The sequence below is a fragment of the Bos grunniens genome, chromosome 19 (genome assembly GCF_055505025.1).
Source record: "Bos grunniens cultivar Pamir isolate PY7600 chromosome 19, Bosgru_T2T1.0, whole genome shotgun sequence".
Classification (NCBI taxonomy): Eukaryota; Metazoa; Chordata; class Mammalia; order Artiodactyla; family Bovidae; genus Bos; species Bos grunniens.
The window spans coordinates 4410780-4428329 of NC_141183.1; the positions used below are offsets into that span (position 1 = coordinate 4410780).

Genomic DNA, 17550 nt, shown 5'->3' on the forward strand with positions numbered 1-17550 from the left:
GGAATAAGGGGCTCGGGAAACAGGGAAATCCACCTGGGAGGGCACCAGAGGAACGACAGGACTCTGGTGGAGATTAACAGGATGGATAGGCTGGGGCCCGGATTCTGCAATAAAGGATGGGAAGTTCATAATGTGAGAGAATCAGGATCAGCACAGACCCAGCCGCCAACCTTTTTCACTCCTCAACCAGAACTTACACATAGGAGAGTGGCTCGAAATTAGACAAGACACAAACTTCCCCGAACCCTGTGTTTCACATCAATTCTTTCCTAGTTAAAAGAATCAAGGGATTTCCCTGCTGACTCAGTGGCTAAGACTCCATGCTCCCAATGCAGGGAGCCTGGGTTCGATCCCTGGTCAGGGAACTAGATCCCACGTGCCACAGCTAACACTCAGTGCAGCCAAAGAAATACTTTTTTAAAAGTCAACATACGTTTGTATTTGTGTTTTTTGCCTCTACTTATGCATTTTCTAGTCATTCACTACTGATTCTAATTTACATTAGAAAATGTTTATTTTGTTGGTTGATTATGAAAAATACCTAGAATAATTTTTTAAATTCATAAAACCAGCTTTACTCCTGCCAGTTGGAGACTAATTTTAATATTTGATGTATTTGTTTCTAGTCCTTTTCTATGCATATGCATACATTTATGTATTTTCCATTCATCATTGGACTAATACAGAATATTCTTTTCACTATGAACTTCTGTATGAATATGCCTTAAACTTATTAACGACTGATAATATTCCTTTGTAAGGTCCTACCAGTATTAATTATGTCCCTATTATTTCACTTTTTAAAAGTATTTCAGCTTTGGTACGTGTTATTACTACATTAACAGTCTTTATAAACACTTCCACGTACCCTCAGGTTGAATCTTCACAAAAGACATAACAATTAGTTGGGTACTACATTTATTTCCTGTTTCATAGATGAAGAAACTGAGGCTTAGTGAGGTTTGATGTCCTGCACAAAAAACATCCCAGCTAGTAAGGAATACAGCCAGGAATACTATTGGGTTGGCCAAAATGTTTATTTGGATTTTCCCATGGGATCTTACTTATTCACAGAATGTTCTCACCTTTGTATATTTGTATCTGCAAACAGTTTCACAAGATAGCTTCTCAGAAATGGAAATTCTGGATCAAAGGTGTAACCTTTGCTCTTTTTATAATGTCCTAATGAAAGTGAAAGTGTTAGTCACTCATTCCTGCTTGACTCTTTGTGATCCCATGGATGGGAGCCCGCCATACTCCTCAGTCCATGGGATTCTCCAGGCAGTACTGGAGTGGGTAGCCATTCCCTTCTCCACGGCATCTTCCTGACCCAGGGATCAAACCCAGGTCTCCTGCATTGCAGGAGGATTCTTTACCTTATGAGCCGCCAGGGGAGCCCCACAGGGGCTGCGGAAAGCCCACCCCATTTTGGCAGTTAGCAGGGTTCAAAATCTTGCTCCTCTAGATGCTCCTTTTCCTCTTCTCTCCACACACACGGGGCTGTCTTCCTTTGTTTTACTTCCTTTAGCTTCTCTCTGGATCTGCCTTCTCCCTTGCTTGTTGGGGAATCAGGGAAATTCTTTTGTCTCCCATGGAGCACTGTTTCTTACTCAATCCCCTTTTCTGCCTCCCTTCGTGCTTCCTGAACTTTCTCCAATAACCGAGTTCCACTCGTAAGCGGAACTGTGGTGAATACAATTTTCCCCATCTCATTATACTCAGACAAATGAAACCAAGCTCAAGATCAGAGATCTATCCATCTCTGTTTTATTTTGGCTTCTTTTTGTTCATGTGACAATTTCATCCTTTTGGTCTTTGGATTGTGGTGTGCGCACTGAGAAATGATGCCAACTTTATTTCAAATAGTTAACCACTTACCCCCAAAATAGACTTTGGTATATATAGAAGAGTGAGCTTATGATTAAATTTGGCATTCAAAATTATAGGAGAAAGAATCATGAAATAAAGCTGGGACATCTTTCTCTGTGCATTCTCTATCATTTCTTCTACAACCACCATGCTGTTTTGATTACAATCTATTATAATAGCTCTTTTAAAAAAATGTCTTGGCTACTTGCACCATTTCTGTTTCCAGATGAATGTTAGATTCACTTTTTCAGAGGTCTTTTAGCCTATATTATTAGGGTTTTTATTAAAATCATTTATATCATAATATAGTATCAGAAAAATGTGTATCTTTATACTATCTGATCTTCTGACCAGGAACAGCTATCCAAACATTATTGTGTATCTTTTAAGGAAATGTTTAGTATCTATCCTGCTGCTGCTGCTGCTGCTAAGTCGCTTCAGTACTGTCCGACTATGTGCAAACCCCATAGACAGCAGCCCACCAGGCTCCCTGTCCCTGGGATTTTCCAGGCAAGAGTACTGGAGTGGGGTGCCATTGCCTTCTCCCTAATTAGGGTCAAAAAAATTCTTAATGTCTTATTTGAATTGAGAATCTTGAAAATATTTTTACTGAATTGATGTTCTATTAGCAGTTTACTAGCATTTTCATGTGTGATTTTTACATCAATAATCATTTGTGAGTTTTCTTCTATAAAAAGTACAATTCTTTAATAAGTCTTTGTTTTCTCTCCTCCATATCAGCCATCTTACTTTTTGGCTTTTCTCACTCTCTTTATTTTCTCTTCACTCCTGGAGTTTCTTAAGTTTGTTCTACATCATCAATCTTATTTCCTAGAGCATCAAATGAGCTTCCTACCGTCTCTAGGATAGACGTTTTTTTCAACAAGTTCTGTTTCTTTGTAGTAATTCTATTTCTCTTCAATATCCTTTATATTTTCTGTTCATTGACTTTGTTTTATTCAAAGGGTGCAAAAATGCTTGGATGCAATGAAAAAGAAAGGGAAAAAGAGCCAAGAGGAGAGAACAGGTTAAGGTGAAAAGATGGAGGAATAAAATATTGGTTTCATTTGCTTCTTTTAATTCCTCTTCCTACAGAATGTAATTTTCAGAGACATGCTTTCCTTTTAGCTTTTAGAATAAAGTTCTGCTTTCTTAGATTTTTTTTTTTCTCTCTCTCATGGGTAAGAGGTTGATTTCTCTCTCTACTTGTCCTCTGGAAGGACACTTTTATCCAAAAGGAATGTTTGTAAACAGCTTGTACATTTGGACTCTTCTTAGTCTCTCCTGCTATTTGCTTTCTGCTGATTGAAACTATATTTTACCCAGAGGATAAGCTGAAAAAGTAAATGAATCCATAACTCAATGCATTCTAAAGGAGAAGTCCAATGAATGCATTTCTCAAACCCCATGATATCCTGAAACAAGATGGCGAGTCCCGCCAGGATGTTCACAGCTGAGACCTCCATGTCTCAGATGGGGATGGCAGCATCTGTTAAGCACGTCCCTGAGATGCCAAAGGTAAGTTCCACAAGGCTTTGCAGCAGGAACTCTCACAGCAACAGGAGCCTGCCAGAACCGTGGGAGGCAGATACTGTGCCCCACATCAAATCTTGTTTCCAAGCACAAACAATGCAAGCAGAGACTCAGCCTGTGACTCAATGATTCCCAGGTGTGTGAGAAATGATCACGTGAATCTCAAGGTTAGACACAGGCCACAGGACACTGAGGACTGTCTGAACAGCACAGGGGCTGGGGAGATGCCACAGGACCCCTGAGAGGAGGCCCTGACATGGCTCTTCAGAACCCAATGACAGGCACGGGAAGGTTAAGACAGACGGCAGAGAAGGAATGATGAAGCACTGCTTTGATTCTCTTGTGTTGCTGTTCAGTTGCTACACTGTGTCTGACCCTCTGTGACCCCATGGACTGCCACACTGTCCTCTGTCCTCCACCATCTCCTGGAGCTTGGGCAAACTCATGTCCATCAAGTCAGTGATGCTACTGAACCATCTCATCCTCTGCCGCCCCCTTCTCCTCCTGCCTTCAATCTTTCCCAGCATCAGGGTCTTTTCCAAGTAGTCAGTTCTTCGCATCAGGTGACCGAAGTATCAGAATTTCAGCTTCAGCATCAGTCCTTCCAGTGAATGTTCAGGGTTGATTTCCTTTAGGATGGACTGGTTGGATCTCCTTGATCCCCTTATCTTGCGTTAAATCATTCTTCTGAGGGGCAGGATCACGCTGTGGGGAAGAACTCAGTCTACCTCTCAGGTGGTGAGTTCCAGTCTTCATCCATCTTTGTTCACTTCTTCCTCAAGGACTTGGGAGGAGGATCAGCTCGCCAGCTTCTCACTAGGAAGGGTCATGTGACTAGTGCTGGCCAATGGGCTGAGGGCAGAAGGGATGTGTGTCATTTCCAGAACAGAACTGCTGTTGAGAGACCCTTCAGCATCCTCTTGGCTGCCATGGCAATCGGGAGGCAATGTCCCGGATGACGATGTCTCCAGATGGTGACCCCTCCTCCAGTCTAGGTCTCTGAGTGATCATAAGCAGCTAGAGTACACATGAGGAATAAACATTTGCTGCTTTAAGCCATGAAATTTAAGCTATTTGGTGGACTTTGAGGTTTCTGATAAACATGGCACAAGCTTGATTATTTTCACAGATACATTCTCTTGTAAACTGAATGATCATGAGCAACTCTCTGAACCTCTTTTCATGCTTAGTCACTCAAGTCATTTCTGGCTCTTTGTGACCCCATGGATAGTAGCTCTCCAGGCTCCTCTGTCCATGAGATTTTTCAGGCAAAAATACTGGAGTGGGTTGCTTTTTTCCTCCTCTAGGGGATCTTCCAGACCAAGGGATTGAACCCACCTCTCTTGAGTCTCTTGCACTGGCAGGCAGATTTTTTTCCTACTGAGCCATTCGGGGAAGCCCAAATCTCTGACAGTCTATCAAATTCCTTGGATATCAAGTAGAGAAAATTGCAGCATCTGCCTTGCTGCCTTAGCAAAGAGATTAAGATATGTTTATGGTTTGTAAAGTGCTAACCAATGTGCCTTAGATATCAAGTGGCTCACAAATGTTAGTCCTTCACCTTATTAGATTCTCCACGGGATAGAAAGTAAAGTGAATGTTCTTCTGTCAAAGCAAGGAACTTCACATGTGAGAAGAGAATGGCAGAGGCAGGGGGAGAAGAGAGGGAGGGACAGGACGGAGGGAGAGAACACTGCAAACATCTCATTTTCAGAGCAGTTCAGGAGCTCCTCATGCAAACAACCAACACGTTATTGCCCAAGCTCCACAGGCCAATGTCGTCAAGGTTCCATGAGATCTGAGCCACTTGGTCTTTTTAAAGCTAAATATCTCAGGAGAACAAAGGTTTGAACTTCCCAGGATGATATCCCCATGTGTCGTTCATCTTCCTCTTCATTATTTCCCAGGTCGTGGCAAACTCTGGGAAAGCAGGACTGCTTTCTAGAGGCTCTGATTTTCTCACAACATGGAGGGAAGCCAACTCAGGGAGTGGCACCTTCTCCACATTCTCCTTGGGGTGTCTCAGCATTCCAGAGGTGTGGCTGGGTATCACTCCACCCATGAGGCGCCTTCTTGGCCAAGCCTTGTGAATCCAAATGCCCATCAGGAGGACTGTGCAGTGGTGGGAATAATGGGGATATATTTAGCATCCTCCATTGTAACCTACAGAGAGGGCAATGGCACCCCACTCCAGCACTCTTGCCTGGAAAATCCCATGGACGGAGGAGCCTGGTGTGCTGCAGTCCAGGGGGTCGCTAAGGGTCGAACACAACTAAGCATCTTCACTTTCACTTTTCATTTTCATGCATTGGAGAAGGAAATGGCAACCCACTCCAGTGTCCTTGCCTGGAAAATCCCATGGACGGAGGAGCCTGGTGGGCTGCAGTCCATGGGGTGGCAAAGAGTCGGACATGACTGAAGTGACTTACCTTACCTTACCTTACTGTAACCTAGATAGTGTATTAAAAGCAGAGACATCACTCTGCTGACAAAGGTCCACAAAGTTATGGTTTTTCCAGTAGTCATATACAGATACGAGAGATGGACCGTAAAGAAGGCTGAGTGCTGAAGAACTGTGGTACTGGAGAAGACTCTTCAGAGTCCCTTGGACAGCAAGGGGATCATACCAGTCAATCCTAAGGGAAATCAACCCTGAATATTTATTGGAAGGATTGATGCGGAAGTTGAAGCTCCAATACACTGGTTACCTGATGCAAAGAGCTGACGCTTGGAAAGGTCTTGGAAAGACCTTGACGCTGGGAAAGACTGAGAACCAGAGAAGAGGACGGCAGAAGACAAGACAGCATCAGCGGCTCAGTGGGTGCGAATCTGAGCAAACGCCAGGACACAGTGGAGGGCAGAGCAGACTGGTATGGGGCAGTCCACTGGAGTCGCAAAGAGTCGACACGACACAGCGACTGCACAACACTGTCTCCCCCAGTAGACGGGCTCTAATTCTCTTCTTGTTGCAGAACTGTAACCCTGGCTTTAAATATTAGGATCACCTATACCTGTAGGTCACAAAGCAGCAGTTAGCCACTTGACATTTCTCACTGACTTCCCTACTCGAGTCTTCTTTGCCGATTCTATCTCGGGTTGAACTCCTAAAAATCCTTCAGTTCAGTTCAGTTCAGTTGCTCAGTCATGTCCGACTCTTTGTGACCCCATGAATCGCAGCACGTCAGGCCTCCCTGTCCATCACCAACTCCCAGAGTTTACCCAAACTCATGTCCATCGAGTCAGTGACGCCATCCAGCCATCCCATCCTCTGTTGTCCCCTTCTCCTCCTGCCCCCAATCCCTCCCAGAATCAGGGTCTTTTCCAATGAGTCAACTCTTCACACGAGGTGGCCAAAGTATTGGAGTTTCAGTTTTAGCATCAGTCCTTCCAATGAACACCCAGGGCTGATCTCCTTTAGGATGGATTGGTTGGATCTCCTTGCAGTCCAAGGGACTCTCAAGAGTCTTCTCCAACACCACAGTTCAAAAGCATCAATTCTTCGGTGCTCAGCTTTCTCTATAGTCCAACTCTCACATCCATACATAACCACTGGAAAACCATAGCCTTGACTAGATGGACCTTTGTGGACAAAGTAATGTCTCTGCTTTTTAATATGCTGTCTAGGTTGGTCATAACTTTCCTTCCAAGAAGTAAGCGTCTTTTAATTTCATGGCTGCAATCACCATCTGCAGTGATTTTGGAGCCCAAAAAAATTAAGTCTGACGCTGTTTCCACTGTTTCCCCATCTAATTCCCTATCCTTCACAGAAGTCATTTAAAGGTGCCAGCTTTCACTGATCCAATATGGCTTTTCTACTGGACACCTCTATTGTCCAGGAGTCACTAAGGAGTCCTCCCTGAACTTTCCGCCAGCTGGTTTTACAGGTGGAGCCCCCATGACCGACAACATCGTGTGCTAAGGGAAGGCATTTCTATACAGACACAGCTACACTGACTCTATGAGCTAAGGCATGGGTTTTAGAGGGAAAAGTGGTCTTGGACTGGCAGAGTAATTCCCACCCATGTTCAAATCCTCATATCATAAATAACACATGCCGATAACCTATTGTGCGCAAAGCCAGATTTTGTCTAACATTTTCCCCACGGTACATTAGTAATTCCTCTGTCTTCTGTCTCCACAAAACTAAGGCAACCTTCCTCTCTCTCCAAGCCCACTCTGGGTTTTTATTGTTTTTTTCAAATAATTTTAAAAATGTATTTACTTTTGGCTGTGCTGGGTCTTTGTTGCTGCACAGGCTTTCTCTGGCTGCGGCGAGCAGGGGCTGCTCTCCAGTTGCCGTGTGTGGGCTTCTCATCGCGGTGGCTTCTCTTGATGCAGAGCTCGGGCTCGAGGGCACGTGGGCTCAGTGGTCTTGGCTCCCGGGCTCTGGAGTGCAGGCTCACTGGTTTGGGTGCACGGGGTTAGTTGCTCTGAGGCATGTCGGATCTTCCCAAACCAGGGATCTAACCTGTTTCTCCTGCATTGGCAGACGGATTCTTTACCATTGAGCCACCAGGAAGCCCCCACTCTCACTTTTCACAGTTGCAGGGAACTGTCTTATCACAGTACCGCACACCCACCACCGGCCCGGCCAACATTCTGGGGATGACCCATCACATTTCCATACTGAAACTGTTGAAGACCTCTGCCAAAGGGTGTGTCACAGCCTCAGGCAGTTAGAGTTCATGCAGGAATGCTGTTCTTAAACTTGGGGACCCAGAGAGGCCACTGGAATTTGCCGAAGGGCCAGGACCAATCGTAACAGAGCTCCCAGTGGGAAACTCAGGGTTTCCTACAGACTGCTCTCTCAGCCTGCTCCTTGCAGAAAGATGCTGTGGATAGCCACAAAGGACCCTAGAGATGCTCTTCTGCCATCAGCCCGAACCTGCCGCCCCAATGGCATGATGCTTCCATTAACCCTCTCACTTGTCACTGTAAGATTGAGGAATCCGTCTCTCCAGTCCACAGCCCTGTGTGAAATACTCTCTTTAAATAAACATCCTCTTCCAGTGCTGTGTGCTTAGTCGCTCAGTTGTGTCCAATTCTCTGCAACTCCATGAACTGTATCCCACAAGGCTCCTCTGTCCATGGGAGTTCCCAGGCAGGAACACTGGAGTGGGTTGCCATGCCCGCCTCCAGGGGATCTCCCCAACTCAGGGATTGAACCCAGGTCTCCCACATTGCAGCCGGATTCGTTACCCTCTGAGCCACCAGGGAAACCCAGTTAACAGTGTTTGTTTATTGAGATTCTACTGTCTCTATTTACTTTTTCTTGATATCCAGTCTTCACAAAAGTGCATGGAAACCAAAATATCACTGTTGCAGAATTCTAAGCAAGTTTGAAAACAAGGAAAAGCTTGATTTAATTTGGTATGTTACATCAATTTAATGGATGAGAAGCATGGAATGAATCGCAGAAAAAAAATCAATCAGAGGGTTGAGGAAGGAACCAGCCAGCCTTCCAGGTCCTCCCAAGTGAGTGGAGTCATAGACTGGCTTTGCGATTTCAGCTTACAGTAAATCATCGCCACACTGGCAGAAAGACATGAAGAGATAACCCTGAATAGAACTTTTTAAAATAATCTGCAATTTTTTATAATTCCAAAATCTAAAATATCTGATTTGGGGCTATTCTGATAATTTTTACACAATAAAGGAGATTTCTATAATGATGAAAATTAACTAGTACTCCAGAGAGATGAGACATTGAAGATAAATAAAAGACGGCTTTACAGAAGTTTATCAACTTGACTAAAGTCTTAAAAAGACAACAAAGATACTTCCCAGGTGGCAACAGTGGTAAAGAACCCACCTGCCAATCAGGAGACATAAGAGACGCTGGTTCGATCCCTGGGTCGGGAAGATCCCCTGGAGAAGGGAATGGCAACCCACTCCAGTACTCTTGCCTGGAGAATCCCATGGATGGAGGAGCCTGGTGGGCTACAGTCCATAGGGTCACAAAAAGTCAGACACAAATGAGTATGCACGCCACACCATGCTAGAAAAGAAAATTAGAGGACCTACAGATGATACTGTTTTGAAATGTGTAGAGCAAGCCAGGTGTAAAAAAAGGCTCCTGGTTGGTTATGCTGCAACTAAGAATGATACTTCAACCCCTCACTGCCTTTTTTAAAACTCTCAAATCTACTTTTCCAGTCTTGTTTCTCTGCAGAGTTCCAGGACCACACCTGACCGTCTGGTACACATCTCCATTTAGGTGTCTGACAAGCATCTCTGAATCATTATCTGTAAAGCCAAAATGAAAGCTGCCTCAGAACAAGAGAAATGAGGGCTCCATGATGTACATATTAAGGGAAAGTCTGCTGTCTGAAAAACGCCCAGCTCTCTACCCTCCCCAGCCGTGCTGCGATAGGTCTGCTTTCCTCCCCTGCTCTTCACATTCCAGGCCACGTGGGCCTTTCTGCTGCTGACTTCAGCAACAAGGGCTTCTCACCTGCAATGCACTCTTTCTAGATACTTCTCTAATTTCTGCACATCTAAGACCTGATAAGGGCTTCCCAGGTGGTGCTAGTGGTAAAGAATCCATCTGCCAATGCAGGAGATGCAGGAGGGAGACACGGGTTCAATCCCTGATCAGGTAGATCCCCTGGAGAGGGAAAGGGCAGCCCGCTCTAGTATTTTTGCCTGGGAAATTCCATAGACAGAGGAGTCTGGCGGGCTACAGTCCATAGGGTCACACAGAGTCAGACACAACTGATGCGACTAAGCACAGCACACACAAGCGACCGAGCACAGAAGAGCTGATAACCGTACACATCTCAGCTCACATGGTGTGTCCTCCAAGAGGACTTCTCTGACCTAGAATGTTCCTTCTTTCTCATTTTCATTCTCTATCACTCCCTGGATCCTTCATTTTGGTCTTTATCATTGAAACTTCTTATTCCTTCTTTACATTTTTCATTCTGTTCGCCACGTGAGCAGGAACTCTGCCTGTCTCAGTCATGACTCCCCTGAAACAGCATCCAACACATACTGGGAATTCTCTAAGTGCTCGCTGAATAACTGGCACCATGAGTCATCACCCCAAGACCTGTTCTTTTCATCTTTTTTTCTTCCTGCAAACATCACTGCCTTTCACTAATTACTCAGACCAGACAGGATCACCTAGAACCTTCCCTCCTTCTTAATCTCATTTTAAGAGATTAAAATCCCTCCTGCCAAAGAAAAGTAAATTACCTTCTGAAATATTTCTCAGGCCTGGCCCCTCCTCACTGCCTCCAGGTCACTGATGGGGTAGAGGGTTTGTCTTTGTTCGAAACCATTACCTTCTGACTGAATACCCCTCCCCAAGGGGATCTTTCCCGTTTACCCCCTTGTTGTCGTTCTTGTTTAGTCACAAAGTCATGTCTGACCCTTTGCAGCCCCATGGACTGTAGCCCAACTGGTTCCTCTCTTCATAGGATTTCCTAGGCAAGAACACCAGAGTGGGTTGCCACTTCCTTCTCCAGGGGATCTTTTCAACTCAGGGATCAAACCTAAATCTCCTGCATTGGCAGGCAGATTCTCTACCATCGAGCCACCTTGGAAGCCAATTTAGCCCCCAGATTGCTCTAGAACCTAAGTTTGATCACTTCCCTTCCCAGTTCTCCAATGGCTTCTCATTTTCTAGGAATAAGATGTGAACTCCCTATTATGTTCTGGAAGATATTTCATCACTGGGTCCTGAGGGCCAGGCCAACCTCTTTTCCTACCATCTCTTACTTATTAACATCAAGCATAAAGCACACACCCTCCCGCCACCACCCAGTGGCTGTCAACAGCTGCTCTGATTTGCCTAAAATTGCCCATTACACATGCCTGGACTTACTGTGTTACAAGTGGACTCTAAGCAGCAAAGGCCTAACTCAAGCATTTTGAACCTGTCCGGACACACCAAGGTGCACCGCATTTAATCTTGCCTCCATTTGCAGCAGTCCCCAACCTTTTTGGCACTATGGACAGGCTTCTTGGACAATTTTTCCATGGACCAGGGTGTGGGGTGGGGGGGAGGCGGGGAGGGGGGTGGTTCAAGATGATTCAAGTGCATTACATTTATTGTTCAATAATTCTAAAGGTTGGGAACGCCTGCTTTATAGGATTTTTCACTTCCCTGGTGGCTCAAATGGTAAAGAATCTGCCTGCAGTGCAGGAGACCCAGGTTCGATCCTTGGGTCAGGAAGATCCCCTGTAGAAGGGAATGGCAACTCACTCCAGTACTCTTGCCTGGAGAATCCCCATGGGAGCACATTTTTGTGGTGAGTTTTAATCAACTCTAATCCTCTGGAATTTCTTGTTGACATGTGGCTTCTGATGAGGAGCCATTATTGAATGCTGAAAAGATGACAACTCCCAGAAGAGCATCTGTTTGAGGCTGGTAATGTGCAGAGGGCTCCAGTAATCACTGCAGAATGTGATAGAGGGGGCCACACCCAAGCCCCACTGGATCTGAGCCTTCTTCACATTCACTATCATGAAATAACATTTGAATGGGATGCCTTTTTCTAGTTCCTTATACAACATAGCCATTCATGCACTTCTTGCTTTTCAAAAATGAGAGGCAACTTCTGCCTCAAGCCCTGACGGAGAAGCTAGTATTGGAGATGCTCCAATGCTCTTTCTGCCAGAGAACCTTTCCCAACCACAGCACAGGCAGGTAGAACCCAGCGAGTATGACCGTCCTGCTGAGCTGAGGAGGCAGGGATCAGACATTAGCAAACCTAACACAAGGCCCAATCCCAGGGCAGGAACTGGGAAAGGTGGGAGTACAAGAGTCTGCAGGGAATGAGGGGTGGTTCATGCATTCGGCACACAGTGAGGCCAAGTGAACTAAACCGTCAGGAGTTTGTAACAGAGAAAGGGAACCATGGGAGTCTGAAACAGAGAAACAGGGCCATGCAAGGAGATGAGGTGGCTGATACTCTAAAAAGCCTTGAACTCTCAGAATAGTTTGGCAAAGCACTTTTAATAACCAGGTGAGGGATGCAGGGTCAGGCTTGGGGGGGTTGCAGGGTGTGTGATCACCTTGTGCACAGTCCTCTGATCGGCTGACGAGGGAGCAGGGGGTGTCACAGGGGTTCCGCCCATCAGTCCTGAGGCTCCAGGAAGCGTGGGGCCAGATGTTCATGGTCAACAAGTAGTCAACATTTTCTCGTCGAAGAGGAAGGGATTTTTTACATCTGCCAAACTCAAGAAATGTGCATCAAATGCTATTATCTAGATACTTCAGAGAGGAGCTAAAGCAGAGGATATGGGGGATGGCCTGTCCCCACCCCAGCGCCCCTTGGGGTCCTGCTCCTTACAGTGTGAGAGGTCTGTGCAGGGCTCTCTGCAAGACCTGAGCCAAGGGCTGGGCTGCTGATGTGTGTGATGAGTGATGAGACTCCAAGAGGCCTTCTACAGAGAAACTGCTTTAGGGGTGAGAATGGAGACTCTAGAGGTCACACAGTATGTGGAGACATTGGATTCTTATCCCATCTCAGGCATGCAGCTGGACACCACTGGGTTCGTTCCTGAGAAGTAAGGCCTGTGCTCTAGAGAAGGATCAACAAACTATGGCCCATGGACTGATTTATATATATATATATATATAAATTTTTTTTAATTAATTTATTTGGCTGTGCTGGGACTTAGTTGTGGCATAGGGATCTAGCTTCCCAACCAGGGATCAAACCACGACCCTTGGCATTGGGAGCATGGCGTCTTAGCCACTGGACCACCAGGAAAGTCCCTTTTTAAATTTATTTATTTAGCCACGTGGAGTGGCATGCAAGATCTTAGTTTCCCAACCAGGTATTTTAACCCACACCCTGCTGCAGTGGAAGGGCAGAATTTTAACCACTGGACTCCCCCAGGGAAGTCTCCTGATTGTGTATGTTCATCTCTGGGTGTGCTAAGTTGTGTCTGACTCTCTGCGACCCCATGACTGTAGCCCATCAAGCTTCTCTGTCCATGGGATTTCCCAGGCAGGGAAACTGGAGTGGGTTGCCATTTCCTCCTCCAGGGTACCTTCCCAACCCAGGGATCTAACCCTTGTCTCTTTTGTCTCCTGCATTGGCAGGTGGATTCTTTACCACTTCGCCACCTGGGAAGCACCTCCCCATCCCTAGAACGTATATTTTTGTAAAGAAAATTTTATTGAAACACAGTCATGTCGATTTGTTACGTATTTTTATGGCTACTTTCTTGCTACAACAACAGAGTTGAATAGTTGCAACAGAGACACTATAAATCATGTGCCTAAAATAGGTATTATCTGACTTTCCAGGAAAACTGCAAACCTCTGCAGCGGAGAAGGCAATGGCACCCCACTCCAGTACTCTTGCCTGGAAAATCCCATGGACGGAGGAGCCTGGTAGGCTGCAGTCCATGGGGTTGCTAAGAGTCGGACACGACTGAGTGACTTCACTTTGACTTTTCACTTTATGCATTGGAAAAGGAAATGGCAACCCACTCCAGTATTCTTGCCTGGAGAATCCCAGGGACAGGGGAGCCTGGTGGGCTGCCTTCTATGGGGTCGCACAGAGTCAGACATGACTGAAGCAACTTTAGCAGCAGCAAAGTAAGGACTACTCTAGACTGCCCTATGAAAGCCTAAATCCAAGCTCTAACAGGATCAAGGAGAACCTTTAGTATCGTATTTGCCTGCCAGAATACAACCTAACATGCTTTAAAGAAAGACAATATAATCTAGGCTCCTTACAATGTATTATCTATAATATTCATCAGATGATTATGAAATATGATAAGCAAAGTAGAAAAACATGACCCAAAATCAAGAAAAAGAAATAAAAGCAAACAATAGCAAAGATCCCAAGATGACTCAGATGCTGGAAACAGCAGACAAGAACTTGCAAAGAGATATGAAATATCTGTTCAAGAATTTAAAGGAAAATACAGTCTTTTTTCAGGTGGGGGGGGCGGGGCGTGCTACACGGCTGTGGGATCTTAGCTCTGAGACCAGGGAGCCAAGGCGGGCCCCTGCAGGGGAAGTACAAAGTCTTAACCACTGGACCACCAGGGAAGTCCCAGAAAAAAACAGAAAATAGCTATAGCAAAAGAAAAAGAATGAATTGAAAATTCAAGAACTACTTTTTTTTTAAAAAATGGAGACATAGAAGATTGAAATTTGAAATTCAAAAAAAAAACTCCTGTGGCAACATCTCCCCCTGCCCCCAATACCCACTCAACATATTCTCTTTAAGTCTCCATCTTATCTTCTTTCCTAGACTAAAAGCTCTCTGAGAGTTCAAGCACTGAATAAATGTTTACTGTTCACTCAGTAAATACATCAGGCATTGAAGATATACCTGGGAACCAGTTTCACCAGATGCCTACAGACTAGTGGAGGGAAATGACAAGTAAGCAGACAATTATAATAAGGTTCTTTCTTAATATGCTGTCCAGGTTTGTCATAGCTTTTCTTCCAAGATGCAAGCCATCTTTTTTTTTTTTTTTTGGAATTGTCTCCAACACTTGTAATCCTATTTTTTTTTATTCTGGTAAGATATACAGGAAATGTACCATAGTAACAATTTTTAAGTGTATAGTTCAGAGGCATTAAGTACAGCCACAATGTTGTAGACCTATCCCCACTATCCATTTCCAGAACTGTAACATTACTTTTAATGCACTGCTGGTCTTAATTTTCCAGTATTAAATTTGGGTTATAGTCATCTTTTGTGTGAAAGCAGCAATGTCTGGCTCTGATGTCATAGTTATTCTAGTGTCCTAGAAGGGGTAGTGAAATTGCCTTTTTCCCATGTCCTGGAAACTTTTGGATTACACGGCAATTATTGGCTCCCTGAAAATTTGTTAGAACTGACTCATGAAATCACCTGGGTAGGTGTCTTTTTTAGAAGAAAACATTCAGTTCAGTTCAGTTGCTCAGTTGTGTCTGACTGTTTGTGACCCCATGGACTGCAGTACACCAGGCCTCCCTGTCTATCACCAACTCCTGGAGTTTACTCAAACTCATGTCCGTTGAGTCAGTAATGTCATCCAACCATCTTATCCTCTGTCGTCACCTGCTCCTCCTACCTTCAATCTTTCCCAGCGTCAGGATCTTTTCAAATGAGTCAATTCTTGCATCAGGTGGCCAAAGTATCGGAGTTTCAGCTTCAGCATCAGTCCTTCCAATGAACACCCAGGACTGATTTCCTTTAGGATGGACTGGTTGGATCTCCTTTCTGTCAAAGGGACTCACAGGAGTCTTCTCCAGCACCACAGTTCAAAAGCATCAATTCTGTCAATCAGTGAAGAGATACACAAGCCATCTTTTAATTTCGTGGCTGCAGTCACCATCCAGAGTGATTTTGGAGCCCAAGAAAATAAAATCTGTCATTATTTCCACGTTTTAAAAAACAGAGACATCATTTTGCTGACAAAGGTCCCTCTAGTCAAAGCTATGGTTTTTCCAGTAGTCATGTATGGATCCGAGAGTTAGACCATAAAGAAGGCTGAGCACTGAGGAATTGATTTCAAAGTGTGGTGCTGGAGAAGACTCTTGAGAGTCCCTTGGAGAGCAAGGAGATCAAATCAGTCAGTCCTAAAGGAAATCAACTTAGCGACTGAACAACAACAATAATAAGTTTCTTACAGATCTGATGGATACCAGATGGATAAATAGATGAGAGAATGAATCAATGAACACATTTCCCCAATTTGGGAGTTGTAATTTCTAAATCAAGTCTGACCCCAGTCTGAACAATCCCGAGGCATCTCCTTGCAGGAGCAGCTGGCAGAGAAGAAAGTAAAATGTCAGGCAGGAACTAAAACCCCTTAATAGGATTTGCCCTGAAAACCTGGCATTTCATAAAGCAACAAAGCAAAGCATTCTACCCTCTGTTCACGTGGAGCACAGACAATATCTTTCCAACACATCACAGGGACTACTATGTCCTTGTTGTTCTTGAGCCTTAATTTAATTGTAAGGAAATGTGGTATCATGTTTTGTTCCCTGAAGAGGAAAACAATCCATGTCTTATGCCAGCCAATAAAAACAACTCAATATGAGGTCTGAACTTCTGATTATCTTTGTCTCCCCTAATTCCAAGTTTTTTCCTTTCTCTTCTGATGTATTTGGCATCAAATCAAACTCCAGTCTTAAAAGCAGGTCTTGCATACTACTGCTACTGTTGTTCACGTTAGTGTTGCTGTTGCCGTGTAGTCCTAGGTCACATTCAACTCTCTGGGACCCCCACCAGGCTCCTCTGTCCATGGGATTCTCCAGGCAAGAATACTGGAGTAGGTTGCCATTTCCTCCTCCAGGGGATCTTCCTGACCCAGGGATCGAAACTAGTCTCCTATATTGGTAGGCGAATTCTTTACCGCTGAACCACCAGGGAAGTCCTTTGGGTTAGCATAGACATCCAGAAAAAACATGAAAGAAAGTTGACTTGCCACAATAGGCTCTGGCAATGACTAGAGAGCAAGAATCCAACGTCACCGCCTATAACACGACCCAGGGAACCAATGTCATAGTCTTCTAAGAGAGAGACCAAGGCAATCAAATAATATGGAATTTCACTCTTCTGAACACATGATCTTGAGTATGTCAGGAAGGATCAATTGACTTCAAAAAGCCAATGAGACTTTGTCATCTCTTAGCAGAACTGTTCATGCCTTATCACAAGAAACATTCTATAAGCCCCTCATGTGGCTCAGTGATTTGCAGGACAAGTACTGTCCTCATTCTCTTACCCACAAACCCACCCATTCACAGCCCTAAGTGATTCAACTGGTCATTCCTCCAACCTGTGACTCAAAGGGGATGAACACTGATCATTCCTACTCGGTCATGGTAATCCTTTTTCTCTGTAAGAGTGATTGCTTTGAAAAAGGACATGCGACCCAGTTCTTTCAGGGGTAAAGAAAGAATCCACCTGCCAATGCAGGAGCCTCAGGAGACTTGGATTTGATCCTTGGGTCAGGAAAATCCCCTGCAGGAGGAAAAGGCAACCCACTCCAGTATTCTTGCCTGGGAAATCCCATGGACAGAGGAGCCTGGTGGAATGCAGTCTATGGGGTTACAAAGACTCAGACAACTGAGCAACTGAACAGGCACACAAAGCACACACCCCGGCTTTTACCAACAAGATGGAAGAGAAGTCTACAAAGGGAAGGGCTTCAGGGAAAGACTTACTTGCCACC

At 44.8% G+C, this 17550-nt stretch overlaps 1 protein-coding gene across 34 annotated transcripts in view; it reads right to left on the reverse strand.

Annotated features, from left to right (window-relative positions):
• LOC147350972 (uncharacterized) overlaps positions 1–17550 on the reverse strand; it is a 142097-nt gene that overhangs the window by 71689 nt on the left and 52858 nt on the right. For 2 of the 34 annotated variants that reach the window (XR_015146787.1, XR_015146801.1), the window contains 3 exons: positions 12702–12932; positions 12424–12578; positions 1488–7879 (listed from right to left, as the gene is read on the reverse strand). The exons of 24 other annotated variants lie outside the window; for them this stretch is intronic. The gene's annotated coding sequence lies outside the window, so the exon portion shown is untranslated. Of the gene's footprint in view, positions 1–1487; positions 7880–12423; positions 12587–12701; positions 12933–15438; positions 15644–17550 lie in introns of those variants that run through there. 8 more of the 34 variants (XR_015146792.1, XR_015146802.1, XR_015146786.1 and 5 more) reach the window with 7 other exon arrangements.